This window comes from Typopeltis vanoorti, chromosome 4 (assembly GCF_054136105.1).
Source record: "Typopeltis vanoorti isolate ZY-2024b chromosome 4, IOZ_Tvanoo_1.0, whole genome shotgun sequence".
In the NCBI taxonomy this organism is placed as follows: Eukaryota; Metazoa; Arthropoda; class Arachnida; order Uropygi; family Thelyphonidae; genus Typopeltis; species Typopeltis vanoorti.
The window spans coordinates 38,039,967-38,067,871 of record NC_143552.1 but is presented as its reverse complement, the minus strand read 5'-3'; the positions used below and the strand labels follow the sequence as shown (position 1 = coordinate 38,067,871).

General features: G+C 33.3%; 1 long non-coding RNA gene across 1 annotated transcript in view; it reads right to left on the bottom strand.

The window, feature by feature from the left end:
- Positions 1-483: 483 nt before the first annotated feature.
- LOC150107234 (uncharacterized) overlaps positions 484-27,905 on the bottom strand; it is a 182,436-nt gene continuing 155,014 nt past the window's right edge. The window contains exon 3 of the long non-coding RNA XR_016548226.1: positions 484-540. This is a non-coding gene — a long non-coding RNA (uncharacterized LOC150107234). The remainder of the gene's footprint in view (positions 541-27,905) is intronic.

Genomic DNA, 27,905 nt, shown 5'->3' with positions numbered 1-27,905 from the left:
AACAGCTTGCCTAAAGATAAACTTAAAGAAGACCCAAGTAATGTTTAATAGCTATGTCCAACCAGAAATAATAAAAATTAATAATCAGGAAATTAAACAAGTAGATCATTACTTATATTTAAGACAACATATATCGGTGGAGCAAAATATATCATGGACGAAATTAAAAGGCGCACAATGCTTAGATGGAAAGCATTTGGAAAATTACATTGAATATTCAAAATCCAACTACCATTATGCCTGATGAGAAAAGTTTTTAACCGGTGTATTCTTCGTATATTAACACATGGCTGTGAAACATGGACACTATATATATATATATATATATATATATATATATATTCTATTTTTAATTTTCCAAAACTGATTTTGACACTGAAAGGGCGAAAATTTCTTACTTCATCACCATTAAATATAGATATTGCAGGCTGTGCTCGCCAAGTTAAAAACAAAGGATTTCTGCAAATGTTTCTGAATACCTGTGTGCGAACATTCGGCTCACTGTATCAGGTCACAAGGGAAATACTCTGAAGTTGACACCTAGGAACAAGAAGAAAATGCAGTTATTTTGAACAAAATAAAACAAACTGACTTTATTGTGTTTTGTTCATATCGAGTGTTTTTATTTTTCCTTTTCTTCATTTTAGTGAGTAGATTTCATTTAAAGCACGTAAAGAAGATTTTAAAGAAATGAAAAAGTAACGAAATCCGAAACAGTAAAATACACATTTAACATGGGATGGTCTAATATGAATAAATTATTCAATATATATAAAATAATAGTATTTCATGTATGGTATGATGGTATGGTATAAAACTCTATTATTTGATTGAATGGAGATTCAATCAAAAAGCAATACAGAAAATCAGAGAATTTGAAATGAAATGCTTCAGAAGAATAAACATGACTCACCGGTCAGAATAAAAAAAAAGAGCTTGTCAAACATGAATTAAACAACAGAGAAGATATCATAGATATAATACTTAGCAATTAAGATTCTAAATATTGTGACACCTCCAGAGAACGTTCTCTCAGAGATTACCAAATATATTTTAATAAAGATCATTCGATGAAGACAATCAAGAGAAAAACCAGAAAACAGCCAAGAGGGAAGCCATTTCTGTTCTCTCTCTGAAACTAGTTTCATAGAGAGGACAAATATGACAGAGCCAGATGGCAAAGATTTCTTACTCATAAGGGACTCAACCGTCATATGAAATGGCGCCAACTGTCTCATTTTCTTTGAAATATTCACGTTCGAAGCTGTAAAAATTATAATAATTATAATACGCCCCCGTAGCTCGGTTGGTATAAGAGAAACCTCTCTCTCTCTCTCACTCTCTCTCTCTCTCTCTCTCTCTCTCTCTATGTTTTCTTCAAAATTTTCGAATTACTCTCACTAATTATTAAATGGCCTGGTTGACCAAGTTGTTAGTGTGTCTGCTCTCCAGCCAAAAGGCTGCGGGTTCGAATCCCGCTGTGGGCATGGATGTTTGTGACTGTCTGTAACAGTTACTAGTGGTGGTTGTGGGCGGTAATTGGTGTTGGTGTAGACACTGTAGATGATGATGATGGTAGTTTGTTGGTGGATTGAGTGGTGGTGACGGAGAGGTGTAGAGTAGGTGCCCTCGATGAGTCTTTGGACTCCCTGTAGGTGTCAGGTAATAATAATCTATAACTTATTATTATTGATACATATAATCCAATTTTATTTATTTTTTTATTCACATGTGACGTCATTTTGACGCCTATGGTACCTCGTTAGATTTTGGGAGTGAAGCTTTCTGCGATCCTACCACTCCTTCTAGAAAAAAAGTGGTAGGATCACAGATGCCCTTTCCATGAAGAGTTAGTAGGACAATCACAAACATCCATGCTCATAGAGGGATGCGAACTACAGCCTGTTGGTTAGAGAGCGGATGCGCTAACCGGTCGGCTAACCAGGCCAGATATAATACAATTAAAATAATAAATTTAGCCGGCGAATAATTTGATTAAACAACGTACACGGAGTGGCCATTTTATTAGGAACAATAATCTAGTTTCCTAAATGGAGAGGCGTTCCTAATAAAGTGGCCACCCAGTGTATATATTTTGTTATATTTGTAAATTATTGAAAAACATCACTTGTAGGCACCAAAAACATTGCTCATCAAAGATTGATTAGTGATTTATTCACATTCTCCTTAACATTTCATAATAGTTAAGCTGGTAAATCAGCAGCGATATTTAATTTTCTCATTATCTCAGAATTCAATCCTCCCAGGAGCCACATTTTCCAGTATCTCAAAATTTCACTAATTACCATCATATTACTGATCTCAAGATGCTATCAATAAATCATTATGTGTTGAATAAGTGAGTGAAAAATATAGTGTAAAGGGACAAAATTAGTTTTTGGTCAATTTATATTAGAATTTTCTCGGCATAAAGTTTTTCTCGGTTTAATGATATACATTCTAAGGAATCATAGTATCATGTATCTTTTATGAGGACTTAAAAAGCTTCATCAGTTCTATAATAATATTGAATTTTTTTTAATCTTTCGGTGGATAATATCTTAAGTTTCTTTCATTTATATGCCTGTATGAAATATGAGGTGATTCATAAATTCGAATTTTTTAAAAAAAATGTACCAATATTTCTAGTAATGTTATTTATTTATGAAATGAAGCTTGTAAAGCCACCAGTCATTAACATTTTTAAATAAACTTGTAAACTTGAAAAACTATTAAAAAATAAAAGAAACAATTCCAAGGTATTAGCAAAAAGGCAAAACTTCACTCCGCTCTGAGGATAAACTTGCCAAGAAGGAAGAATTACATCACGCTTTAACTCTTATTTCACTATATTTGTGCATTTATTTACTCCAAATTGGTGGAAGGTTACTTGGATTTAGGCTAATCCATTTGGAGAAGTATATGCTTTTAAATAGTCGAAGTATCACTTCGACTATTTAAAAGTCGAAATTTTAAATAGATAACGATCGTTGATGGAACTTGACACCGAATTCACGAAAAAGCCATAACTCACTTTCTTCACAACTTAACAGAACTGAAATTTGGATCATTTTAAAAGTAACACATGTCCTGACCCCACAATATTCTAAAAGTTGTTGGTTTCTTTAATTAATTTTATGAAAGATATATTCAGTATGTTATATATTATACTTTTTTTCGTGCACATTTAATTAAGTAAGTTACATCCGATATATCCATGTTTCTAAATGAGAACTTGCTTGTTTGTCATTTTCTAAATAACTAAGTGAAATAGAAAGTTTGTTATATTAGTCTTGTTTTTGATGTTCACGGTGTCGCATTTCTCCCGAAATATGTATGATGTAATAATTAAAGGCGCCATCTTTAAGAATGGTTATCACTCGTTCATTTGTGCACCAGCTGGATGCCGAAAGCAAAGATTTGCTCTCCTGCTGTTCCACAGGAAGGTATTAGTATTGACTCTTGTGGGGAAGGTTCGTATCTGGGAAAATCCAAAGTTGATTTATTGGCAATAGCTCCTTGGGTAATGACAAAATCAATACCTACAGTTCGCCAGAAGGAAAAAGATCACTTTTAACTCACTAAATAAGACTGCATACTAGGTGAACTTGTGTTGTCAGCTAGGCAAACAAGAGGCACATATGGCGAGTACATTTAAACGACCATATTTGATCTGACAAATAGAGTTGCTTACAAAATGATATATTATCAACTTTTTTTAAGGCACGCATGGGTTATCCAATATTGGAAGAAAGAGTTTTTCTGTACAAGATATTATATTATCTTATTAAGATAAGTTACATGGAAAAATCAGAACAACAGAAAATTTGACCAATTTTCAAGGCAGAATACAAGCTAAATTTTTCTTGAAAATCAAATATTCGATATCACGATTTTAAAGCAAGATTTAAAAAGAAAGTTATTACCGAATTCAAGAGTATATCAAGATGCCATTGGCATAAATAATTGATGTTTTTATGATTTATTATAAACTTTATTTAAAAATTTTAAATTGCACTTTTAGAAAATTAAATTTTAAATGCTAAATGCTCTCTCTCTAAAATTATGAAATAATTTGTCATAAAATGACTAGTATTACCTCCCGGAATTTCGGTATTCATCAAGATCTTTTTGGTGTCCTGTCGTTTGTAGCACAGATTTATAAAGCAAAATCCAGTACTAGCACTAAATGATAGTTAAATTCATATTTTTATAAGAAACGTTCATTCCATCATACATGCTATTTTTCGAGTATATACTTTACCTTAGGTATTACTGTTATGTATTCTCTATATAAATTGTGGGTTTCAAAGGTGACGATTAGAAGTTGTATTAAACAACACAATACTCTTAGTATTCCTAAACAGCAACAAATCAAGTGGAATCAGTTGAAGAAGAAGGTTTGAAGATTCACTCCCGCAAACTTTAAATCAGGATATAAGTTTAGCATTTTAGAAAGCTTGTCATCATCATCATCAGTTTCCTGATATGTACCCCGAACAGGTGTTTAGTCTATCTTAGAATCATGAATCAGTTTATATTGTTAATAATTTTCTTTCAACAATTTTCTTCCAAGTTCTTCTAAGGCACTTCTGATGGAATCAATCCAACTGGACCTTGGTCTTCCTCTGGATCGTTTTGGTACCATCTTGGCATAAAGCACATGTTTTTTTTTCTAACCACACATATCTATAGCCACTATTTAAGTAGCCATACCACTTTAGATTAGTTCTAATCTCACATTCTGGAATGCAAACAATGTCAATTTACTTCCCAATATCTTAATTTTTAATATGATTCTATCACTGATGTTATTGGTTCAAGCCCTTAATTTTTCTAAGAATTCTCATATCAGTGGTTTCTAATCTTTGATCAAGTGCTTTATTTCCAAACAAGATCTTAGATCCGTAACTTAAAATTGGTTTGAACACTTTCTTGTATACTGCTAGCTTAGTGTTTTGGCTAATTTCGTTCTCTATTCTATATAAAGTTATTCCACTGGCTCCCCACTACCACATCATCTTTGCTTATTCTTAGTCTATTTACAAATTTAATTTGCATCTTCATTATTAAATACTGTGCCGAAATATGCTGAAATGTTTTACTTGATCGATAGGCTCTCCATTGAGGATGCAACTGAAGTTTTCTATATTCCTGCCTATGTGCATAGTTTTAGTCTTTTTATTGCTGATTTTCATGCTAAATTTGTTACAGCTCTTATTCAATTTAGTTCGTGAATCCTGGAGACTTGTACTATATGTCTTTAGGAGTACAATATCATCTGAATAAAGTAAAGAGATAAGTCTGACATCTCCAATTCTAATGTCAGGCTTGATGCTACTTTCTTTCATAATATCATCCATATAGATGATGAATAAGAGTGAAGACAGTGTGCGCATCCTAGTCGTATCCCTGATTTTACAACAAACCATTTTCTTCAATTCTAACCTCTCACTTACAACTTAAATACATGCTGCTGTGCATTTTTCTGTATCATGCTTCATTTACTCCATATAATTGCAGCATTTTGAAAAGCGTTTTTCTGGCCACGTTGTTATATGTTTTTCGAGATTTACAAAACTTAAGTACAGATCCGTTTCATATTCCCATGATTTTCCAACTATTTGTCGTAAAGTGAAAACTTGGGCTGATCCTGAAAACTTGGGCTGAACCCATCTTGTTCTTCTCCAGGTTTCTCTTCCACAAGTTTATCAACCTCTTTTCAAGTATATATACTTGCGTAAATCTTACCTAGAACACTGAAAAGTTGTGATAATCACCATGAAGGAAATGAGGTGTTTATCAGAACTTTTCAGCCCTCCCCTCTTAGTAGAGAAGTTCTACTGTAATTCTCACATTTGACTTTATTTCCTTTTGTATATATCCTTTATTATTATTATTATTATTATTATTATTATTATTATTATTATTATTATTATTATTAGAGAGACCTCCAAGAAGTTAGGGATCATCGACGGAGGCCACATACTATTCGTACCAGCTGTCATACCTGTTCTTGAATTCATTCACGCTACTTGCACACACACACAACAACCAGTGGCAATCAATTCCAATCACGCACCACTCTATCAAGGAAAAATCTAGCTTAAACTTCCCTTCTTGACGTCATTCATCCTCAACTTCAAAAGATACTTTCTTATCCTTCCTCTACCCTCCTATATAATATAAAATGTGTAACTTATAATCTTATGTACTGTACTGTTAGTAATAAATAGTATTTATATCAATTAATTTTAATATTCATACATACTAGTGTGTGTGTGTGTGTGTGTGTGTGTGTGTGTGTGTGTGTGTGTGTGTGTGTGTGTGTGTGTGTGAGTGAGAGAAAGAGAGAGAGAGATTAATAAAATATATTTTATAGGTTATTAAAACATCACTCTTAAAAGAATGCATTCTAATCTGAATATTATTTATAAGATATCTGAAATATCTTCTGCTTCATTTCTTGTCAAACTTTTCACTGGCAAACAAACTCCACACGAGAAACCTTTATTGATCACGTGTCCGAGTTACAGGAGGTAACGAATGAGGTGACAGGGATTCTTCTAGGCTTCAATAACACAACCCCTCCTTTTCTGGTTCCAGTTGAACAAGTTCATATATCTTTGCTACCTCAGAAACTGGTGCCATTCAGAAAGCTGGAAAGTAGCTCGGAATGGTCTGCCAACTGCATTTGATGGGAGTCAAGTTGATTATACTGTCGATGAAGACCTTTAGCAACATATATTCACAATGGCTTCTGCAGATGATAACCGATATGCTTTGTACAAAATATGTTTTCTTCTTTAAACTATATTTTATTATTATTATTTGCTATTATGGCATAAAATTTACGGAAAGGAATTGTCTTTTTTTTTGTTTTGCGGAAGTGAAACTTAGGAATAAATTTTCTAGGCGTAATGATAAATCATTCCTCAAAAAGGATCCTAGTTAAAATGTTATATCCCAATTATTATTTCAATTCAACTGAATTATTTGAGCTACTGAGCATAGAAAATCTTAATGAACATTCCTAAAAGATAGAAATTATCTGGAAATCTTCTTAATAATGATATTACATGTATTTTGCATCATAGTGTGTAATAACATTCATATGGATATCTTAAAATATCTTAAAAATCATAAGATATAAAAAATTCATATTTTATTTTATTTATTTATTATTTTGTATAATTCATTTAAATTTATTATTTAAATGCATTAAATGAAATATAATAAATTTAGTTTAATCCTTTATCCAAGTGTAAGAGCAAACAAAGTTTGCGCCTGAAGTATCTTCAGGACTGAGGCAACTCGTAGCAAAGGCGGGCCAAGCTCTCATCACTCCTTGTCTCAGTATCTCCCATAATGCAAAGCGCATCTCCTTGCGGACATGTATAATGCTATGCATTAAGGGAAGGGCCACTACCCAGACCGGTTTTGACCTTAATTAAGGTCTCGTCAGTTGAAGCCAAACCCAGAGGTGGTGATACCAAGATGGAAGCAATGAAGAAGTTATATTTACCTATACGAGTTGCCAAAAGGTGAGGCACCTTTTGGCAACTTCCAACATCTTTCTCTAAATGCAGAATAATTTAATAATAAGGTGAGACACCTTTTGGCAACTCGTATAGGTAAATATAACTTCTTCATTGCTTCCATCTTGGTATCACCACCACTGGGTCTGGCTCCAACTGACAAGACCTCAATTAAGGTCGAAACCGGTCTGGGTAGTGGCCCTTCCCTTAATGCATAGCATTATACATGTCTGAAAGGAGATGCGCTTTGCATTATGGGAGATACTGAGACAAGGAGTGATGAGAGCTTGGCCCACCTTTACTACGAGTTGCCTCAGTCCTGAAGATACTTCAGGCGCAAACTTTGTTTGTTTACACTTGGATAAAGGATTAAATTAAATTTATTGCAGCTTCATTTTGTTCGAAAATCTACAAAATACTATCCTGGTTGATATTATCAAAAAGGATAAGGAGTTTATTTATAAAATATATTTTGAAATATTATTATATCAAAAGATATGTTATTTTTATTATATATTATTATTTTATCTCATTTTATTTCTTATTTATCTTATTTATTTTTGTAAGAAAGGAGCTTTACAAACTGTATTCGAGATTTAATACGACTAATTTAGTTCTGGACATGGGTTAATAAAAGCTATAAAATATAGAAGAGTCTTTGTAATGTTACTTGGAAATATAGTATAAAGTACTTTTCGAATGGAAGCAATATTCTTTCTTTTACAATACTCTTTCAAACACAGCTGAATTGATCAAACTTAAGTACATTAAATAAAGTAAAAAAAGGTGTGCGTAATAATTTTAATATTTTTATTTTATATTTTTAACTAATCACCCAGGAAACCAAAGGGAATGTGCAACATTCGTATATGTAAAATTACTCTCTATACATATATCCTACACAGCAGGGATTGTTTAGATTGTCTGGTAGTTATAACTGAATTAACTGAGGCTATAATATGCCAGTGCATTATGTCTATTTTTTTCTTTTGCCGAATTGCCTGTATTACGGGGTGAAAAACAAGTATCGGGTGTGTATGTGAGTGGAGGGGAATAGCCCCTCTTGCGTGACCTAACTCCTATTCACTTTTGAACACTCTATATAAAAATATTCTTTGTGTCCTAAGAAGTGATTCGAATGCTGGTCTTTTCAGCTGAAAGGAATTATCAATTCCGAGTAAGCCAAGAAGGTTTCATTAAAAAGATAACAGTCAGTTACTGAACAAAGTGCAGCTGGACTATGTATGCTAAAGGCATAGAAAAATGTAATTCATAACATTTTTGTTTTCTTTTTAAATTGTCTGTGTAGCTCAGTGGATGTGGCGTTTGTACACCACAGAGTATGACCGCATGAAGGAAGACTTCTTGGTTTCGAATCTAATCAGCGACTAGAAGAAATTTTTCTAAGCTTTTTTTCGACCGGTTTCCGAGTTAGTCGATCTCTGGCACGGGCAAGCGGGTTTTTTCTCCCGAAAACTCGGGTTGTTCGTCCCATAAACTCAAGAAAATCGACCGTAGAACCCACATTATTTCAGACATTAAACACGAGTGTTAGGGTTAGGGACCACGAGATGGCGGCACTTGTTGAGCTATGTCTCTTCACTGCGTGTCGCTTATTTAGTGATAGCCTTGGGCCAGCTATCTCTGATTGGGTACCAGTGGAGATTGAACTGCCTACTCAGTCTCTAAAAGTTAGATAGGGCTAAAATCGGACTCTCCTACTCCCTATATACGGGAATAAAAAGGCGTTAGCTGATTTTTTTTAAATTCTGCTTGAAATGAAGAATTAAAAAAAATGTGAAGTTTAATAATTTTTTGGATTTAATGGTCTAAAGATATGACCAGAATGTGTTTCATTTTTTTGCTGGATATGAACTTAATAGAATGTTTATTTTATTTAAAAAGTTGTATCGATGAAGTTAGGTTACATTTAAAGAGATGGGGAGCGAACGACAGGAATGCGATTGCCACCAATAGGACAGAGTCCTGTGATAGTTAATAGCTGAGACAATGCAGAAAATAAGGGTTTGTTTTGCAGGCTTCTGTTCGTGATTGCTGTTTAGAAGTGAGTTTGGATTAGTGTCTCAACCGATGTACACGATGCTCCTAACTGCAGCTGAGACTGGAATTGGTGTTGGTGTTTGGCTTATGTGAAAGTAAAAGTGCTTATGTCTCCCTTCGGATAGAATGATCGAAAAATTTAGCAGCTTTATTTTCACGCTATTTCGGAAGTGTTAAAGCAAATCTCTGCAGAGCAGGGCTCATTTGTGCCAAATGACTGAGGTTCAATTATACTGATATTCTGAAAATAAAAACTGTCTCAGAACGAATGGACAAATCAGTTACAAAAGATTCTAATCGTCCAATAAAATTTAATAACCTGTCTTCAAAACTGCAATCGTCCATTTATACAAGAACAAGTGACTTGCAGTTATTACAGTAGATTTCTCCTGCCTCTGTTCTTTACTCGCTGATTCTACAAAATAAGGTAGAAATATGGTATTTGCTGAATACAAAGGCGGGATATATAAACAGCTGATTTACTAGTGTTTTTCTTTCCTTCTTTTATCCTTTTTTTTTCTACAGGTTTTACCAACTTCGTATTCTGTAAATACGTATTTCAGTCATATTTTGTAGATTCTTGTTATTCGGTGTATTATACCGTGTAATACTGTGTAATTCATCAAGTCCATCTTGATGAATAGTATTTTATTCATCAAGATGGACTGAATAGTATATCACGAATTTTAACATACAATTTGCTAATATAAATATCCCTGTAATATAGTAAAAAAGTAAATGTGAATAAAGCTCCAAAGGTTTCTACTAAAGTTCAGCGGGTTGTAATTTCTGTCCGTTGATAATAAACATTGATAGAAATGGATGTAGTGACTGTTGATTTATGAAATCGTCATCTAATGTTTTTATTTTTTAAAGCAAATGTTTTAACTTTGTTTTCCGTAAAGCATAAAATTGGCATATTTTCTTACAGGTTTTCAATATTGGCAAGTCAAAATGATACCAGCATTCAGCAAAAGTTTTGAATTGCTATTCAAATTTAAAAAGAAGATGCAAAATTAAATTCATAATTAAATATTTAATATGTATGCCAAAACTATTGATATGAAGAATGATAAGAAGATGAACTGGAAAAAAAAACGAGAGATTTGCTTTCAAAGATGGAATATATACTTATAAAGATTGTAGCTAACCAAGGCGACACAGTAGTTGATACAAATCAGATAAAAGTCAATAATGAATGATCATTATACATTATACATTATATACTACGAGTGAAGACAGAAATGCTAAGACAGATTAGGAAGTTTTAAAAAATCTCTTATGGTAGCACGGAAATGCTACTTTTATGAGGTCAGAGAGGGGAAAGATTTAAGACATCATTGAAATGGTTCATTAACTGAAATTATCTCAAAGGCTTAGTTGACTAAGCAAAAGATTATGATAAAAGTGTACTATGTTGGTGAAATAATTCTGTTTTGGTCAATTTTGCAATTTTGCAGGGTGAAGAACCTTCTACCTCAACCTCAGTATGGGAGAGAGAGAGAGGGGGGGGGGAACTTTTTACGAAGAACAAATGTCTAAGAAGGGGTTCTCACTGAAATGAAACTGAATATTTTACTAAGCCACAAGTTCCGCGCTTATATTCAAAACCAAATGCAGACTGATTTTTAAAGATACCACTAACATTTATGTGGCAAAAGATTATTCCAATAACGAATAATATTCCATGCCAATGTAGGCATGGAATTAAGTCTAAATAAATAAATTGTCAGTCGTACTTACAAAAGGTTTTAAGCATAAAGAACATTTAGAACTGCAGATATTCGAATGATCATAATCGGAAAACTCTGCTCTAGAGATAAATGCTGTTTTTTGAACTGCTACACTGTCCAGTAATTAGAGTAGTGATTTCAAATTGGATATTGATATTCATATAATATGTAAAGGCATTCACAATACGTTGATGAACAAAGTGGAATTAGTTGGAGAAGAAGACCTTAAGGAAGTACGGCTAATGAAAACATGAAGATAACTGCAGAGTGCTTTACATCAATGATAAAATAGTTATTCTCTGAACTTTTCTACCATACCGATCTTAATTTTAAAACTGTTTGAATATAAATTCTTTCCTTTCATAATAAGTTTGATGGCGATGTTGTATTTAATGTATATTCTTAACATATTGAGAAAATGAAAATTTCACAGGAATGAAACCTTCTTGACTTTTGCTGATAAGGTAATTAATTTAAACTGCAATTCTTCCCTTTTTCTTATTCTAAGCATCTTTCGGATTAATGCAATGTGTTCTTCCAATTAATGACACTCATATCCATTTTCACTTTTAGCGTACACTCGGAGCACAAAGTGCTATTAGTCAAATCTTTACCAAACGCAGGAAATGTGTAAGACATTTTACATTTATACATTAGAACGAACTCAATTTATCTTTGCAATTTGCCATGGAAGTGTCAAGAGATCCCATAGGTAGATAGCATAGTTCAAAAAGAACTATATATCTTCTTATCAGGGTGCGCCTTAGGCAAGCAGGAAGAAAATTTAATTCCTTCTTTTGTATGCGTAGTCTATAGTAGCAAGCAAATTAAATAGTTTCAATCAGATATACACAGGGTGACCAATCAGCAAAAATATTTAGTAACGACTAGATCTCATAAAAAGTACTAAATTTTATTTGCTTTCGTTTAATTCACTCTATTTAAGGCATTTTAAGGTATTACTACTTCATTATCATAGATGAACACAATGTAAAACCGCTAAATTAACACATGTACGACAAATATGAAAGAAAGAAAAAAGTCAAAACTCACCTCACTGCAGTCATCTTAGAGCTGCAGTTGTGAATCATAATAACAGAAGTCCCAATTGTATTTCTAGACATATGTATTAATTTACCATATAATTTTTGTCTCATTTTAGTGTTTAAAATAATGTAACATTCAATTTTCAATTATTTATTATGCTATTTACATATATACGGAGGCTCCCACTCACAAGAAAAACACTGGAAGTATTTATTCATTATTTTTAGCAGATTTTGCTAAATTAATTAACTCTTCAGAAATAGTAAAATCTGTAGTTAATGAATGTTTCAATTTTTCTTTTGTCAAAAGGGATCTATTCATCAAGGGAGTTTGTAGTTTATTTCTAATTTTATTCTTATTTATTTTCCCTGCTGAAAATATTCTTTCAGTTGTTTCTGATGAATGAAGGAGGCACAGTACAGCTTTAACTAATGTTGTTAAATTAGGAAACATTTGTTCTCCTACAGCATTGTTCATTTCAAAAACTTTATTCCAAAAAACCTTGACTTTTTTTTCAATGTTTCAATGAATTCTTGACTTTTTTTCAATGTTTTTACAGTCTTCGAAGTTGCCATTGTTTATATACATTTTCTATGTCTAAAAATTGACCGTTGTCTGCTGGATTTCTCTTTTCAATGGGGTCCAAATTATGCTGTGTATCAATAAAAAGTGGTTATTCATATCAAAATATTTAACTTTTTGGCTTGTTTTCATTGCTGTAATGACCTTAGAACGCCGAGAAGTATTTGAATCGCGAAGAATATATTTTCATTGGCTAATACTAGTCGGAGTGCTTGAGTATGGGATCGAGGGAAGAGAAGGTCAGCGAACAGTGAGAAGGGAAGAAAAAAAAAAGAAGAGAAATGCTTGTGTCACTGAATGTGACATATGGGGAGGTGGGAGAAGAGAAAATTATTAAAATCATATCTCTAACTCTCATATTGTTATTTAATTATTATTATTATTATTCGGATGGAAGAAAGTACTAGATCTATTGGTGAACGTACTAGAACACCAAAAATTGATAAAAAGTACTAGTGGTGCTCATCATGGATACATGGATCAGTCGTAATTCGTTAGTTTACAAACAAAAAAAAATAGATACTCATAACTTTCTTTAACCAATTTTGTATTTACACATTAAGTCCTTATAAAGACTGGCTTAAAGGGGCGAAGCAAGAATGCTTTTCATATTCCCCGTTATGTGTAGAGGGCAATGTAGGGATAAGGTGTTATTGAGCTATTAAAGCTCTGATCATGGCAGGAAGATAACAGCAATAGCCGAGCCTCAGTTAGAACTTCATTGGCTACAGCATTGCCATCCATTACCCTCCAAGGTAAATGAGTCAATCCCCGCATCTCACGTTTACACATTAAACTTAATATGTAAATTTAATGTAATTATTTTATTTGAAATAAGAAATGGTGTGTTTATTTTTTTCTAAAATTAGAAAACGTCTTATGTAATTTAAAACTTTTATTTAACAAAATTATTATTAATAAAATATTTTAAAAACAATAGAATGCATATTTCTGTTGTATTTTTAATCCTGCCACTAACATTATCTCTCTAGTTAGAAAAGTTCCAAATGATTAACGATGACAATTTTCTTTTTTCATGCTAGTACTAAATGACAGAAAACTGAACTTTTCCTATGAACAAGTCATCTTGGATTAGAAATCTCTTTTCTTTATTTTGGTAGCTTGTTGCTTAGTCAAAGTTTTGATTTGTTCGTGTCGACAACGTTGTTGAACATATGCAAAACAGTTCTGAGAATCGTTTCTTTTTCTGAAATTAACGAAAAATGATTTTTTTCGATAGGAATAAATTGCTTCCAAGATATAAAAATAAAATAAAATTTCCCTAGTTTCATCTTCTATTTAACATTCTCTCTCTCTCCCCCCTTAAGTACTTACGTGTTCGTCTTTTCATATCCGCACCTCAAGAAAAGACATTATTCATAACCTTTCCATGGTATCGATCATATATAAACTGCTCTTCCTGTAATCTTGTATAGAAATCCATATTTATTCGTACATTGGGAAAAGTTTCTGAGATGTGAAAATCCATAATTTTTAGTCAGATCATTTCTCATTCTCTTTTTTTGTTACTCCTTTTTGAAAATTCAATAAGCTTCTGAGAGGAAAAATTACTTCGATGATAAATTGCGCCCTTTCTCTCCTATCGCATTTACAGTGCCTTGGGACATACACGTTTCCCGAACGTAAAACAGATTTTTGCGTATTGTCTGGTGAATGAAAAGATAAAAGAGACCACTCTTAGACATTTTATTTATTAACAAACGAAATATGTTACTTTCTATAGGATAACTGAAAGTTCTATAATTAGCTTAGGCCGAAAATTGACTTTTGCATTGTTGAAGATGCTTAAGCGCATTGTTACAAATTTTATTTTTTTATTATTACATTCTTGCCACTCAGTACAAACTAGTTGCGCATCTGTTGGTTCGAAATGTTTCCAATCAATAATGGTATTTTGAAATCCACATACAACTAAAACAAATTTCCAACATTGGGTTTCGGTAAGCGCTTTACAACTACAGTGAAATATACCTTAATAGTTCGCAAAATGAACTGTTTGTGGACCTTATGAAGGATGTTCCTCGAATGATTTAACGGCATACAAATAACACTCGAATTAAACATACTTTAACCAAATTAGCTGACTAGACGTCGACATAGAAGCATGTATTCAATCCAATACTGTAATTTACATAAGAAATAATTAATCTTATTTATAGCATTTTTAGATACAGTAACTCTTATGCACCTAAGACAATTTATTTATACATTTTATTAAATAAGTTGTTTTTGACAAACTACTTATTTGCTCTTTGAGTACGTTAAAATTCTAACTTAATTTGTATCGATATTTAGTCATTTTTACTACAGCAGTTTGAGAACACTGTAAATATTTCAGAATTAAAACTAGCTTTTTTTGTTTTATAAAAATAACGATCTACGTAGATTAAAACCTAACAATTAGAAAGTTAAATATTTATATTAAATTTAGTCTCCGAACGCAGCGAAAAGTATTTCAAATATCCTTTTTTATTCCGATGATAAAATGAGCATTAATTAAAGGGAGTAACGTTCTTGCTGAGTGGAAAGTAGTAAAAATAAACCTCTACTCACTAATACGATATCGATTTAGTACATAGAGTAGAAGTCACTGATCCGATTACACACTGTCGCAGTTCACGATCCGGGAATTCTATGAGACCTTTTCAAACTGGTTAGTTCTTTACTAGGGAGCTAAAAAAACGTTATACTGCCTTGATTACTGCGTTGTACCGAAGCTTATAATACAGCACTGTTGAAGAAATGAAAGCGTGAAAGTGTTAGGCAGGACCTAAAGGTTTATAAGCTTGACCTGTGATGAATGTAATGTCTCAAGTGATTGAAAGACCCATTCTTTACTCTGTTGTGAAATGTTGAGCCTTCCTCTGTGAAGTGATGCTCGGAAAATAAAAGATATGTTGTTTGTTTTCTTAGAGGATATCGTTTAGTGTTTATTACTGGCTTCGTGTACGGTGTTCCATATATATCATAAGCTTAATTCTGAAATGCGACATACTAGTAACTACAGAGATATGCTTTTTGGGTTCATTATCTGATGATAAGATCAACGTTATTTGGATGCTTTTAAAAAGTGGGAAGATAATTATCATTACAGTCACGAAATGCTAGGAAGTCTCTCCCACCATTTTTACAAGCTATAATTATTACAGAATAATTAAACCACTATTTTATTTGCTCCGGATCGTTGACTGTTCGTATTAGCCTCCGGAGCTCAGTCGGTATAGGCGAAGCCCCTTAGTCGGAAAGACCTGGATTCAATTCCCGTCAGTGATGTTAGGAAATTTATCTGGTCTCTTTCGTCTAAAGGTGAGTTAGCTGGTCTCGTACGGCGGTAGAGGATTTTTTTCATCCTGGAAACTCGGTTTTTCGTCCCTCAGAACAAGCATTTGAACACACACGGATCTACAGTCATAAAATAATACTTGATTCCTCATTAGGTGGGCTCAATCCGTCCTAAGGGACTGGGGAGGAAAGTGGGAAACCCCACACGAAATAAATAAATTATTTTTAATATATATTCAAACATTGCTGAATGGATACTTGGATCCCTCATCTGTATGGGAAGCATCGCCTTTGATTATGTAGCACACTACTACAATTTCTTTCCAACAGCAGTTCCATTGGAATCAAGAAAGGTGTTGAAAATAAACCCTTTGTAACAACACCTTTGTTCTATTTCCCAACGGTACGAAAGATCTGTTAATCAGAGAACACGATTGAAACTCGCATGTTAGACTGATGGTCCTTTTGATAAAATTATGTCGCATTGTGTATGCAGTCGGAGGTTCGCCTCTTTGTTGCGTTAAAGGTTTCGCTGTAATTACGAACATCTGATGGATGTCCTTAAGATGTGATTGAAGTGAAATACTTAAGTGGAACTAAGATCTATGGTCATTATCTGATATAGTGACAACCTCTAATGGATTCTAGTTCAAATAATACGGACAATTTCCAGCATAATCAACTTGGCGCAGTCACTAGTGTGAGGTAGTTCGGTACATTTTAATTTCTCAATGCGTCCGATATTTAATTTATCACCTTAACAGAAACCATTTGTCAGCGGTTAAAAGTTTGCTGACATCTACAAATGCAGACCTTCTAGGCGCTGGCACTCGGAGTAAGATTTCAGTTAAGTGACTCATTTATCAGTTGGATACACCATAAGGAGATTACTCCCTTGGCATACCAGTCATTAAATACCTAGGTACAGTTTGAAACTTAGTCGCTACGTGACCTGGGACAACCGAAGCTAAAGTGCCGTCATTAACTTTACAGTTCCCTCCTCCCCCGACTAAATCCCGTATCATGTGCTCAAGGACTCCCTGGTGAGTAATGTTGTAAACACGAGTTATGTACAGAAGATGGATAGTTTTGACATAGTGTTCGTTTTCGTGAGAACACTAATAAATTCGTTATCTACTATGGTTCCGTTGGTTACTAGAATATTAAGAAGAAAGTTGATTTAATCCTGTATGATTGAAGTTGAAATCATCCTGGACACCCTGATGCAATAATCTATTTAATGGTCATTGCATGTTGTCGGCTTAGTTCTCGGATTATGAATTCTGTTCACGATTCATTTTTTCCGATAATCATTGACCAATGCAATTTTGTGCTAACCGTTTCTATCCAATATATGACATCTTGATTTCATCTAGATCTCAAAAACATTACGTGATATCGGCAGCATTAATTTGTAACCGGTTGTTCTAATATTTTAATTGTACTCCAAAACAGAACAGATTGTTTATCACTCGACTGCATAGTCGAGGACGACACGTCATAATTCTTTTTAATGGGAAGCTCTGGCCACATTCTACTTCTAGTTCTGCCTTTTCTAATTTCCACAAAACAGCACGGAACCACGCACATAATTACAGATATAGCATGACCATTGCTGTCTAGGCTTTTATTGAACTATGAGTAGAGAAAATGGAACAAAGTTTATAGAAGAAATGGTTCGCATGTGAAACTTTAGGAATTCATAAATGAAGTTGAAATGCGAGTTTAAATCATAACTTTTAATCATTGCAGTTTACTCCTAAGCATCTGTTTACAGATATTTTCTAATTATATAGAAAAGAAAAGAAAAAAAAATATATTCAGATTAGCTTAATTAATTGAACAAATACAATAGAAAAAAACTGCGTGCCAACGATATAACTAGAGAGAGAGAGAGAGAGAGAGAATATTTGGTATTTGTTAAGAACCGTAATACACATCACTCCGCACTTCTTATACAGTCTGTTCGCACCTGTTAGTTCACACCTTTCTTATTACAGATAACATGTTCAGCAAAGATGTAACGCTCCAACAAACACATTTGTTTCTCCCCAACAGACAGCTGTCTCATAAATATTGACAGGTAGTTATTAGCAACTCCAAGAATACATCTAATGGAACTTAATAAATATCTTTATGCGATTCTTTTCGTAGTTCCACAAATGTAGAAAGAGATCAAGCATGGAAAACTTCTTGTGAAAGTAACTCATAGTAATTTAATAACGGAGATCACATGCCATTGGAAATTTCTTGTTTGATGAAGAATGTTCAAACATTCGAAATACAATAGAGAGGCAGGGAAGAAAAGGTGTGAACGTAAAATTTATTTAGGGCGCTGAAGTGCTGACGACAAACTTGATTGATTGCTGGTTATAATAAAAATTTTCACAATTCGCTAATATTATAATAGTCTTTCTGCTATATCTGACAGAAATGGAAAGAATTGTTCTATTTTAAATGAACTGACTGGTATACACCAGGAAATGTTCAATACGATACACTCTCTTCACGGCCGTAGTATCACTGATGCAATTTCTAGTGACACGTCTTTCAGGTTCGAAGACTTCTCCGTTTCTGTCTCCTCTTCAAGAATAGTCTCAAATCCCAGATGGTAATCGTTAAGTTGTAATTAATATTGTATTAATATCTAAATATCAAACAGCCAAAGCTTTACACAGAATTACTGCTGATTTACCAAATATACTCCACATTATAATGTCCTTACAAATGCACGTTCGTCAAGAGATCCCAGTCCGACTTCACCTAACCAGATTTCATGTTAAGTTATTCCTTTCTATTGGGACTCTAAAATGTTGCTTTACGCATATATTTATCTTAATATTCGTTATCTTTCTTGCCTCACGCAACGATTTCCAAGCTGTCACTATAAATGCTATGGTTCAAGTAGAATTAGATAATCCTATGGTCATAAAACCGAGAGAAATGTTATGCCTATTCCGGCTGTTAATAACATACATTGCAGCTTCACTTCATCAGAAATGATCTCGGATAACTCAATAGCGCAAAAGGGTATAGACAAAGCTGAGTTAAGCAATAATCCCCAAATGGAAAGCATGTAGTTGGTAATATGACTTTTTTCGCTGGTAGAGATAGGAACAAGAGTCGTCATCCTTATACCGCAAGCGTGTCACTCATTATTAAAGTGGATAAACGTAAGCTAGGTAAATTGCTCTGATGATGAAATAATATTGGGTATAATAGCAAAAATTATTCCAAAATAGTTGGATTATTTCGCAGAAAATGAAATCTATCTTCTCTCATAACAGCGAATTGTCAATTATTGCATTTTTAAGGAGAGACAGTCATATTTTAACAGTGGGTTTTGTTTGTTTGCTTGCTTTTAGGATTTGAAGCATAATAATAATAATAATTATTATTATTATTAAATAATAATTATTATTACAGGAATAATAATCCACGGAGTTCAAAGACTCATCGAGGGAGGGCACTCTCCATCACTTAATCCACCAACTACAACTAACCGCAACTGCACCAACGCCATATACCGCCCACCACCACTACTAGTATTTCCATAGACAATCACAAACATCCATACCCACGGCCGGATTCGAACCCGCAGCCTTTTGAGTGGAGATTGGATACGCTAACCACTCGGCCAACCAATCTGGCCATATAAGCAACTTTTATTTATTTATCCGTATGGAGTTCCTCCCTTTTTCTCTCCCATCCCTATTGGGGGCGAGTTGAGTCCCCTCATGGGAAGGTTAACTATTTATGGCTGTAGATCCGTGTGTGTTCACGGGGCCGGTTTGCCTGCTTGCGGGATGAAAAACGTCAGATAAACTGGCGGAAAAAACCCTACTGCCCGCGCCCAAGACCGGCTAACTTGGCTATGGCTGAGGAAGATTCTCAAATTCCTCACTTCTTCGATGGGAATCGAACCTGGGACACTCCTTCCCCAGTCATATGGTTGCGAAGCGCACAGCCGCTAGGCTAACCGCACGGATATATAAGCAACTAATACTATGGAATCGTTCTTTATGTCTGTAAACTGCGTGTCTTCTATCGCTGAATTGCCGGTTTTGCGGGAGGAAAACACCTGTCACATGCATATGAAACCGATAAACCCAGAGTGGCTGTTAACTTCTAGTGGCTGTTCTTGTCACTGGCTTTCCCATATCACACATGACACGGAAAAATAACCTTCGAGGATTTTGATTTTGGACATGATTATTATAAAACGAATTGGTGACTTTACTAATTTAAAATATTATACATAATATATAATGAGTTTTTGTGGAATGATTGCTGACAAGAAAGCATTCTGCAAAAAAAACCTCTTTCCATTTATGTTTACCAAAAAACGAAGCGTTGATAAGATATAAATCCTGTTTTTAAGCCTTCAGCAGTAGAACACTGCGAATCAACATGGAAGAGCTTAAGAAATAAATTCCTGCTGATACGTTCTTAATCAGAGTGCTCGAACTCTGAGAATCATTAAATAGCTGCAGACGTTTTTCTATTCTTTTTATCAGTCACATTATCTCCGGCGACAATTTATCTTTACGACACACACGTGACAAATGGAATCCTCAAGCAGCTCATTTTAGCCTTTCATTGATCACGTATAGTCTTAATTTTCGCATCACGCTTGCTCTATTTAATGCTACCTTCCTAGGTAATCCAGAGCACTCCTTATTCTTTTACCGCTGTTACTCGAATATCTAGTTACTAGGAAACTAATGTGAATTATGGCGATGTTCTAGGTTTATTAGCTTCTTAATTATCGCGAATTTTTGAGAACTGCTTTGGAAATAAAGAGAACATTTTATTTTTACAACAGGAGATACTGGAAAGAGCTGGAAGAGATAAACAGTCCTTTCAGTTAAAATCAGAAAGCTAAGCGGGGTAATTCCTTCATTTATCAAAACTCAGAGCGGTGAATACTTAAAGAAAAGAAATAACATTCAGAATTACTTGTTTAGGCAATTTCCTGCGATTTATCAAATAGAAAGTGCTCAAATACAAAAGGACACAAGAAAAATAGCACAAAAGTCGTAAGAATAATAATATAATTTGAATAAGTGAAAGAATTTGAAGATTTAAATGATGCTTAACAGCAGGTGGGAATACTAGAGCAGAAAAGAATGTGTTTTTCCGCTGCATTAAAAAGTGTTTTTTTTATTTATTTATTTTTTTTTTTAAAATTATCTATAAATTTCCATTACTGTACTCGAATTTTAACTACTGAGGCCACCCGGATAAATACAATTTAATCTGTGAAGCACGTGTGGTTTAAAAAGATTTATTGAATAATAATATACAGTATAATTAAATTTTTATCAGTTGCTTCTAGACACTTGTTGCAGGTCAAATACCGTTTTATAACCACGTGAAAACGAAGATATCTGATATAACAATCAGATGCAGTACAAGAACAACTACTTCTAATTATCTGCAATGTTCTCATGTACGAGAGCCAACGTCATCTATTTAATTCTTTATCATTTACAAAAATATGATAAAGAACTGCGTTTTTCTCATAATTGTTACTACTTTACAGGAATAGTTTTGAATGTTTATTTTACATAAGAATTTATTTTAATTATTTCTTAAAAGTTTTATATAAATTTATATTTTTGAAGGAAAATTAAAATGAAATGTTTTATTTTATTTTAAAATCATGTTAAGAGGCATATCAGTGGATGGATTGGAAATAGAAATAACGTTCTATAAATCAGGAAGGTACTTTTCTAGACTATAATAATTAATTCTTAATAAAATCATTTCTAAAAATTAGACATTTCTCAATAAGAACTACTGCAATATGCTATAATGGTATCAAACCAATAAAATGTTTCCTTTTTTTATGGAAAAAATTATAACATTAAAATGACATCTTATGAACTTACTGTTTTTTATGAAAGTACGTATGCCAGCTAATTCTACCTAATTCTACTGTCTTCAGTGTACATTTCTCGGCAGATTTTGTTTATCTATTATTATTTTTTCCCCTAGGGATTTATTTACCAAACTCTGTTTTAAGTATATTCATGGGTTTGTCGAAGAAGTAATCTTAAAGTAGATAATGATTAGTAGCATTCTTGAATCACGTGGAATTACCTTCTTGAAGCTGTATTTGTTGTTATCGCTGAAGACTTTTCTAATTCAGGCCTGTCAACGTTTTATGTCTCGGCGGTGCGTTTAAAGTTCAAAGAGAATAGGAAGGCCCTTAATAAGTTTAAGCTTAATGGATTTTTTGTTTCGCTTTCAAAGCCAACTGGTACATAAAATATTCTACAAAGTGCAATTAATTCTAGTGACGACACCAAGAAAATACTTATCATTCTAAATTCTCATTGCAGTAAGTTGGTTATGAATAAACATGGCCGCTAAGGAAAAGGCATTTGATTTTCTCCATAGCTACAATGAAAGTAATCAAAATAGTGATAGTGGTTAATATCCTGCAAATACAGTATTTATTTACTATATTTACTGGATAGAGGTAAGTAGCTTGACGTTATGAAGGATATTGTTGAGACATACATACGTGTTGGAAAAAAATCGAACTCCATTTTACAATCTTCAATTCTTCTACATCACAAAACCCTTTTACGCAAAAGAATTTTTCTTTTATTCAATGGGTTAAATTAGTTGAACAGTGAAATGTAATACACATTAGTACAATCAGCTCTGAAGCCAGAAATCTAGAGAAGTATAATTCAACTACTAATTATTAACTTCCAAGGAAGTTCCTAAGTTGCATTCGACTGTGATGATTTCAGTTGAATGTAAATTTTTGGAATATTCACAAGTAAACGTGCCTAAAAATTAATGCAAACTTTTTCATACATATATTTTTCTCTGTGAAGCAACTCATGAATAAATGAACCGATTTTAAATCACTGTTCAACAATGTACATTTTTTTCTAACTCTCAGAGGAATTATCCACGAGCGTTTTTTTTTTTGTGCATTGTTGCCACACAGGCTTATCGGTTATTGTTGATGAAAATTTTCGGATTGGGGTTTGGCTATACTCGAGCACAACGAAAGAAGCATAATAGCTACCAAGTGTGCAATAGGTCATTGTATCAAAATATTAATTTGGTAGTAGGCCTATATGATTAAGAAAAGTTGAGTGTTGTGAGTTTTTAGAGATTCTGATTTATAAACTGTTCTATATTTATCAGTCCTCTATAATTAAACAAACCATTTCTAAGTCACTTTAACTTAACTACGTTTATCGTTGCTATTCATTTTGGTAGGTTATCTTTCAGATATCCCAGCAGAAAACATCGTTGGAGACCGAGATAAATGCCCACTATTAAGAGATAAATATTGCGGTAGGTGCAATCAATCTAGGCTCTTATTCACATGCTTCAGTACGATATTGACCATCACTTGGTGGCAGTTATCTCCTTAACTGCCTTCAAGTGATGATCTAACTGATAACGGGTTTCATTCTCCTTGTGATCCTCGTCATTATCGGGTTCCAAACATGTGTTATACTAAGCGCTAAGCACCAGCACAATTCCCGTTTCGTATCAGAGCCAACATAGGCTAACGAAGCTGCTTCTCTTTTACTGTGTGGAGAATTAAAATCCATACATTCGTTAGCTCATTACATATTCCTCTTGTCTAGTAAGTGCATAGCGGTCAAAACTGCAATTATTAGTAACAAAGAGATGGAGGATGCCATATAGTACTTATAAATTGCGATTTAACCGCTTAGGTAGACCTATTTTCTGTGTTCCTCTAGGCGGATTATCGTTCTTAAACAATAAACAAGCTTGCATAACGGCAAACAGCTATCACCATATGTGTTATAGTAGTGTGTTGCCTTTTTTAAGCTAATGCTAATAACACATAAATAGTACACATTTATGTAATGAAAAAAATAATAATAACATTAAAGTCGAAGTTAAAAGAAATAATGCATAACTCTGAGCTTTCATTCGTATCTGCTATTGAATTGTATTCAACGCTAAAACTACCGAATTTCTGTTTGCCTATTTTTCCCATTAACAGCTTCTTTTTATTTCAAAGCCTGAAGGGAATCTTGCGCTTCGAGTTTAAATTTGATGAAACTGTCTTCACTCTTTATTTTCTATAAGAAACTATTAAAATTGAATGGCTTTATCTTAAAATTATGTACTTTTGTTGTTAAAATATGACATCCGTTTAGATTTGTCATCGAAATTATTAAGAGTTTATACGATTATATGTTTACTCTAAGTAGGGTGGAAGGCACTGTCAAAGAACTTGCACAGGACTAAAGGAAAAATTACCCACTGCCAGCCAGACAAATAATATTACAATGTCCCACACTCGATCAAATTTCTACCTATTCTACACGACCTATCATTAATGTGACTGTTTGTTATTTCCTATTGTATACATTAGATAATTCTTTCAAAGGAGCAATTCATATTCTAGAAATGCGTGTACATAGACAAACATTGTAGCAAATAAAATTGCAACATATTCATATAATATGCTGTTTGTCAAACAAACAAGCAACAATCAGCAAACAATGATAAGCGAAATATCAGCTATTTGCTTAGCTGAAACGGAAATTCCATTCCATTCTTTTTTTTTTTTTTGCACGATATTAGTAGCATGTTTGTTTCTGAGTACAACAATAACCACCGTAATTTATCTGTATGTTTGTTTTAGAATAAAAAAGAAAGAGCATTTTTATAACTATTTGAAACATTTTAGGAAAACAGAGATATTTTATTTTTCTTTGTTTGAGGACAAACAGTACTACGTGAGCAAAAAAAAGGTCTTTTTTATTTACTACTGTTTATAAAAAGGAATGAAATTGAAAAAAAATGTAAAAAAATGACAGTTCATTATTATCTTTTACCAGAAAGGAGATGAGTTTTCCACAGTGTAAGGGAATCTCTTACGATGTGTTCTTATTTAAACCATGAGATTTTTAGTACAGAAATAGAACTATTCACAGTTTTAGTTAATAGTCGGATGAGATAAATCTCAGTAAACTGTATGGTCTTTTCCTGAAAGATAGTAGATGTGAGCTGTTTTTTTTTACAACTTATTAAAATTTAAACTTCTTGTGAATGGAATATTTTACTGTTAAAAATGAATATAATTCCTTAAGTATGTTCTTTTAAAAAAAAAATATATATATATATAATTCAAAAGTCTAGACGCTGACAGCTTAAGATTGATAATACTGTTATATAAATAAATGCGCTTCTTTATTAATCGTGTAGGCATTTCCTCAGTTATCATTTAATTGTCGATAATAAACGTTACCTCTCTTTTTATCTAATGTCTTCCCAAGTGTACTCCTCACGAACAACTGCGAAGCCACTAGAGCTAAGGATATATCCAAGTGTTCTTAACATCATCCAGAGTAAGATCGTTATTTCTAATAGCGATGATTGCTATTTTCTCTTTGAGGCACTTTATCATTAAAATTAAAGCAGTTTCCAGTTAGTGTCATTAGGAGATGAATAGAAAATTTAAACGTTATGAAATATATTGGATTGAGTAAACAAGAAATAGATATCGGTTTTTATCACCATTTAAGTGATGTTGAATAATAAGGTTTCTTTTAGTGTTGATGGCATTAAAATTGGATTTCTTTTTCCTCAATATAAAGACTGAAGGTAATAATGCATGCGAAAATTTTAAATATATACACTGACTATAAAAAATAAAAATAAATAAAAAATAAATAAATTTGCGAATGCTTTAAGAAAAATCAAGACAATTTCTTTATGCCTTTCTGTTTATTTCTGACTCTAGTAGAATGTTAATCATTATACCATAATATGAATTTGATTTTTTTTAAATAACTCTCTAAACATATTCAAAATTAATCAGAATTCAAATCAAAATTTCTAAAAAATAAGCTTATTACCAGGGAAATTTAATCTTCCTAAATTTGAGGAGAAAACATCTCCATAATTAGTTTTTCCACTGAACAACTAAACATAAATGTTTGGAGATATAAGCTGCATGTCAGAGATTAGTTTAAGGAAATAATCTGTAAAGGATTCGTAACATCCAAGTTATTTCTTCTTCAAGCCACAGATAATAATGATGAAGGGATAAATACGGATTCATCCACTCTCCCCCAGAAGAAAGATTGCACAAATTGAGTTATGCTGTTCTATAATCTGCAGGATTTAAATACCTGCAGAAATCCCCCTTCTTTCTTGCCCTAGCTAATGACAATACATTTATTTTTTGTTCTCACTACTGTTTGACTTTTGAATCGCTTTGATAACAAATCGATAGCCTATATACATCACATTTATTGATACTTATGCAGAATAGTATACGGTTGGTAATTTGCATTTACATATTTGCATTTACAGTATGGCTCTTGAAAATTTACTGAATAAATATTAGCGTTTTACGAATCCGAACATATATACAAGTTGAACGTATTGATTAGAAGTAAAACAAGAGAACAAATTGTTATTTAGTGAATTTGATATCCCTGTTTATTTAGTGTGAACTCTTTACAAAGTGCCATTTGGATTATAGGTGTATATTAGGCAGAGCGAGCGAGTGAGAGAGAAAGAGAGAGAGAGAGAGAGAGAGAGCCGATGGAATTATTAATTGTCCGTCAAGAGGTATCGAACAATGTCAAGCCCCTAAGGCGTTTTGGCTCCTGTAATTAGAAGCATACAATGTCAGCCTTGCAGATGAGTCATGTTTACTATAGATCCGCTTGCTGCAGAGGTCACCCACTTGAGTCCTCTACAGGCTGATTGCTATTCGTTGTTCAGCTCAAATGTCAAAGATGCCGCTTGCAGTTCTACGTGTGATTAGTATTGGGCATAGGAGAGAAATTCAATAGAGATGCACACACAGTTAAGACAATGATGTATGAACACAACTGGCTATTAGCAATTGATATTAGGCGCTGAAGCCATTCAGGCTGCAGTGAAATCCTATCTGGTAAAGGCCTTGCGCTTTACAATAGACTGATTCTCTGATCAGCCGTGAGGGGTTAGTTTACAGACTTCAAAAGAGAAGCTGTGGAATATTCCACACAAAACTATTTCCAGGGAGCAATATCTGACCAAAATATCTAATGCGCATTTCCGTTCTACACACACACACACACACACACACACACACACACACACACACACACACACACACGCACACACACACGCACGCACGCACTCCTGATTGAGAGGAGCTAAGGAATAAGTAGCCCAGTTTAATTTTAATATTTAATCAAAATAATGATATACACAAAAATTTTTATTGGCGATGCCCCTAGCCATGAAGCAAAACTATGGAACAATATTATCAGCTATATAAATTCCAAGAGGCTGTGGCTGAATAGTTTCGTGCTAAATTCCATATTTTAGACTGATTCTCTGATCAGACGTGAGGAGTTAGTTTACAGACTTCAAAAGAGAAGCTGTGGAATATTCCACAAAAAAAAAAAAAAATTCCAGGAAGCAATATCTGACTAAAATAATCGATAAAAAATTGAATCGAATTGAATTGAAGAGAGGCATAGGCTTAATTCGACATTAGTTGAACAGAAAGAAACTTGATTTTTAATAACCTGCAACTCAGTAAACTCGACCATAGAGTACACGCAATATGCGTACAAATATTTCCGGTTAGGATTAGGAGCAGAAGAAGGTAAAGGTGCTG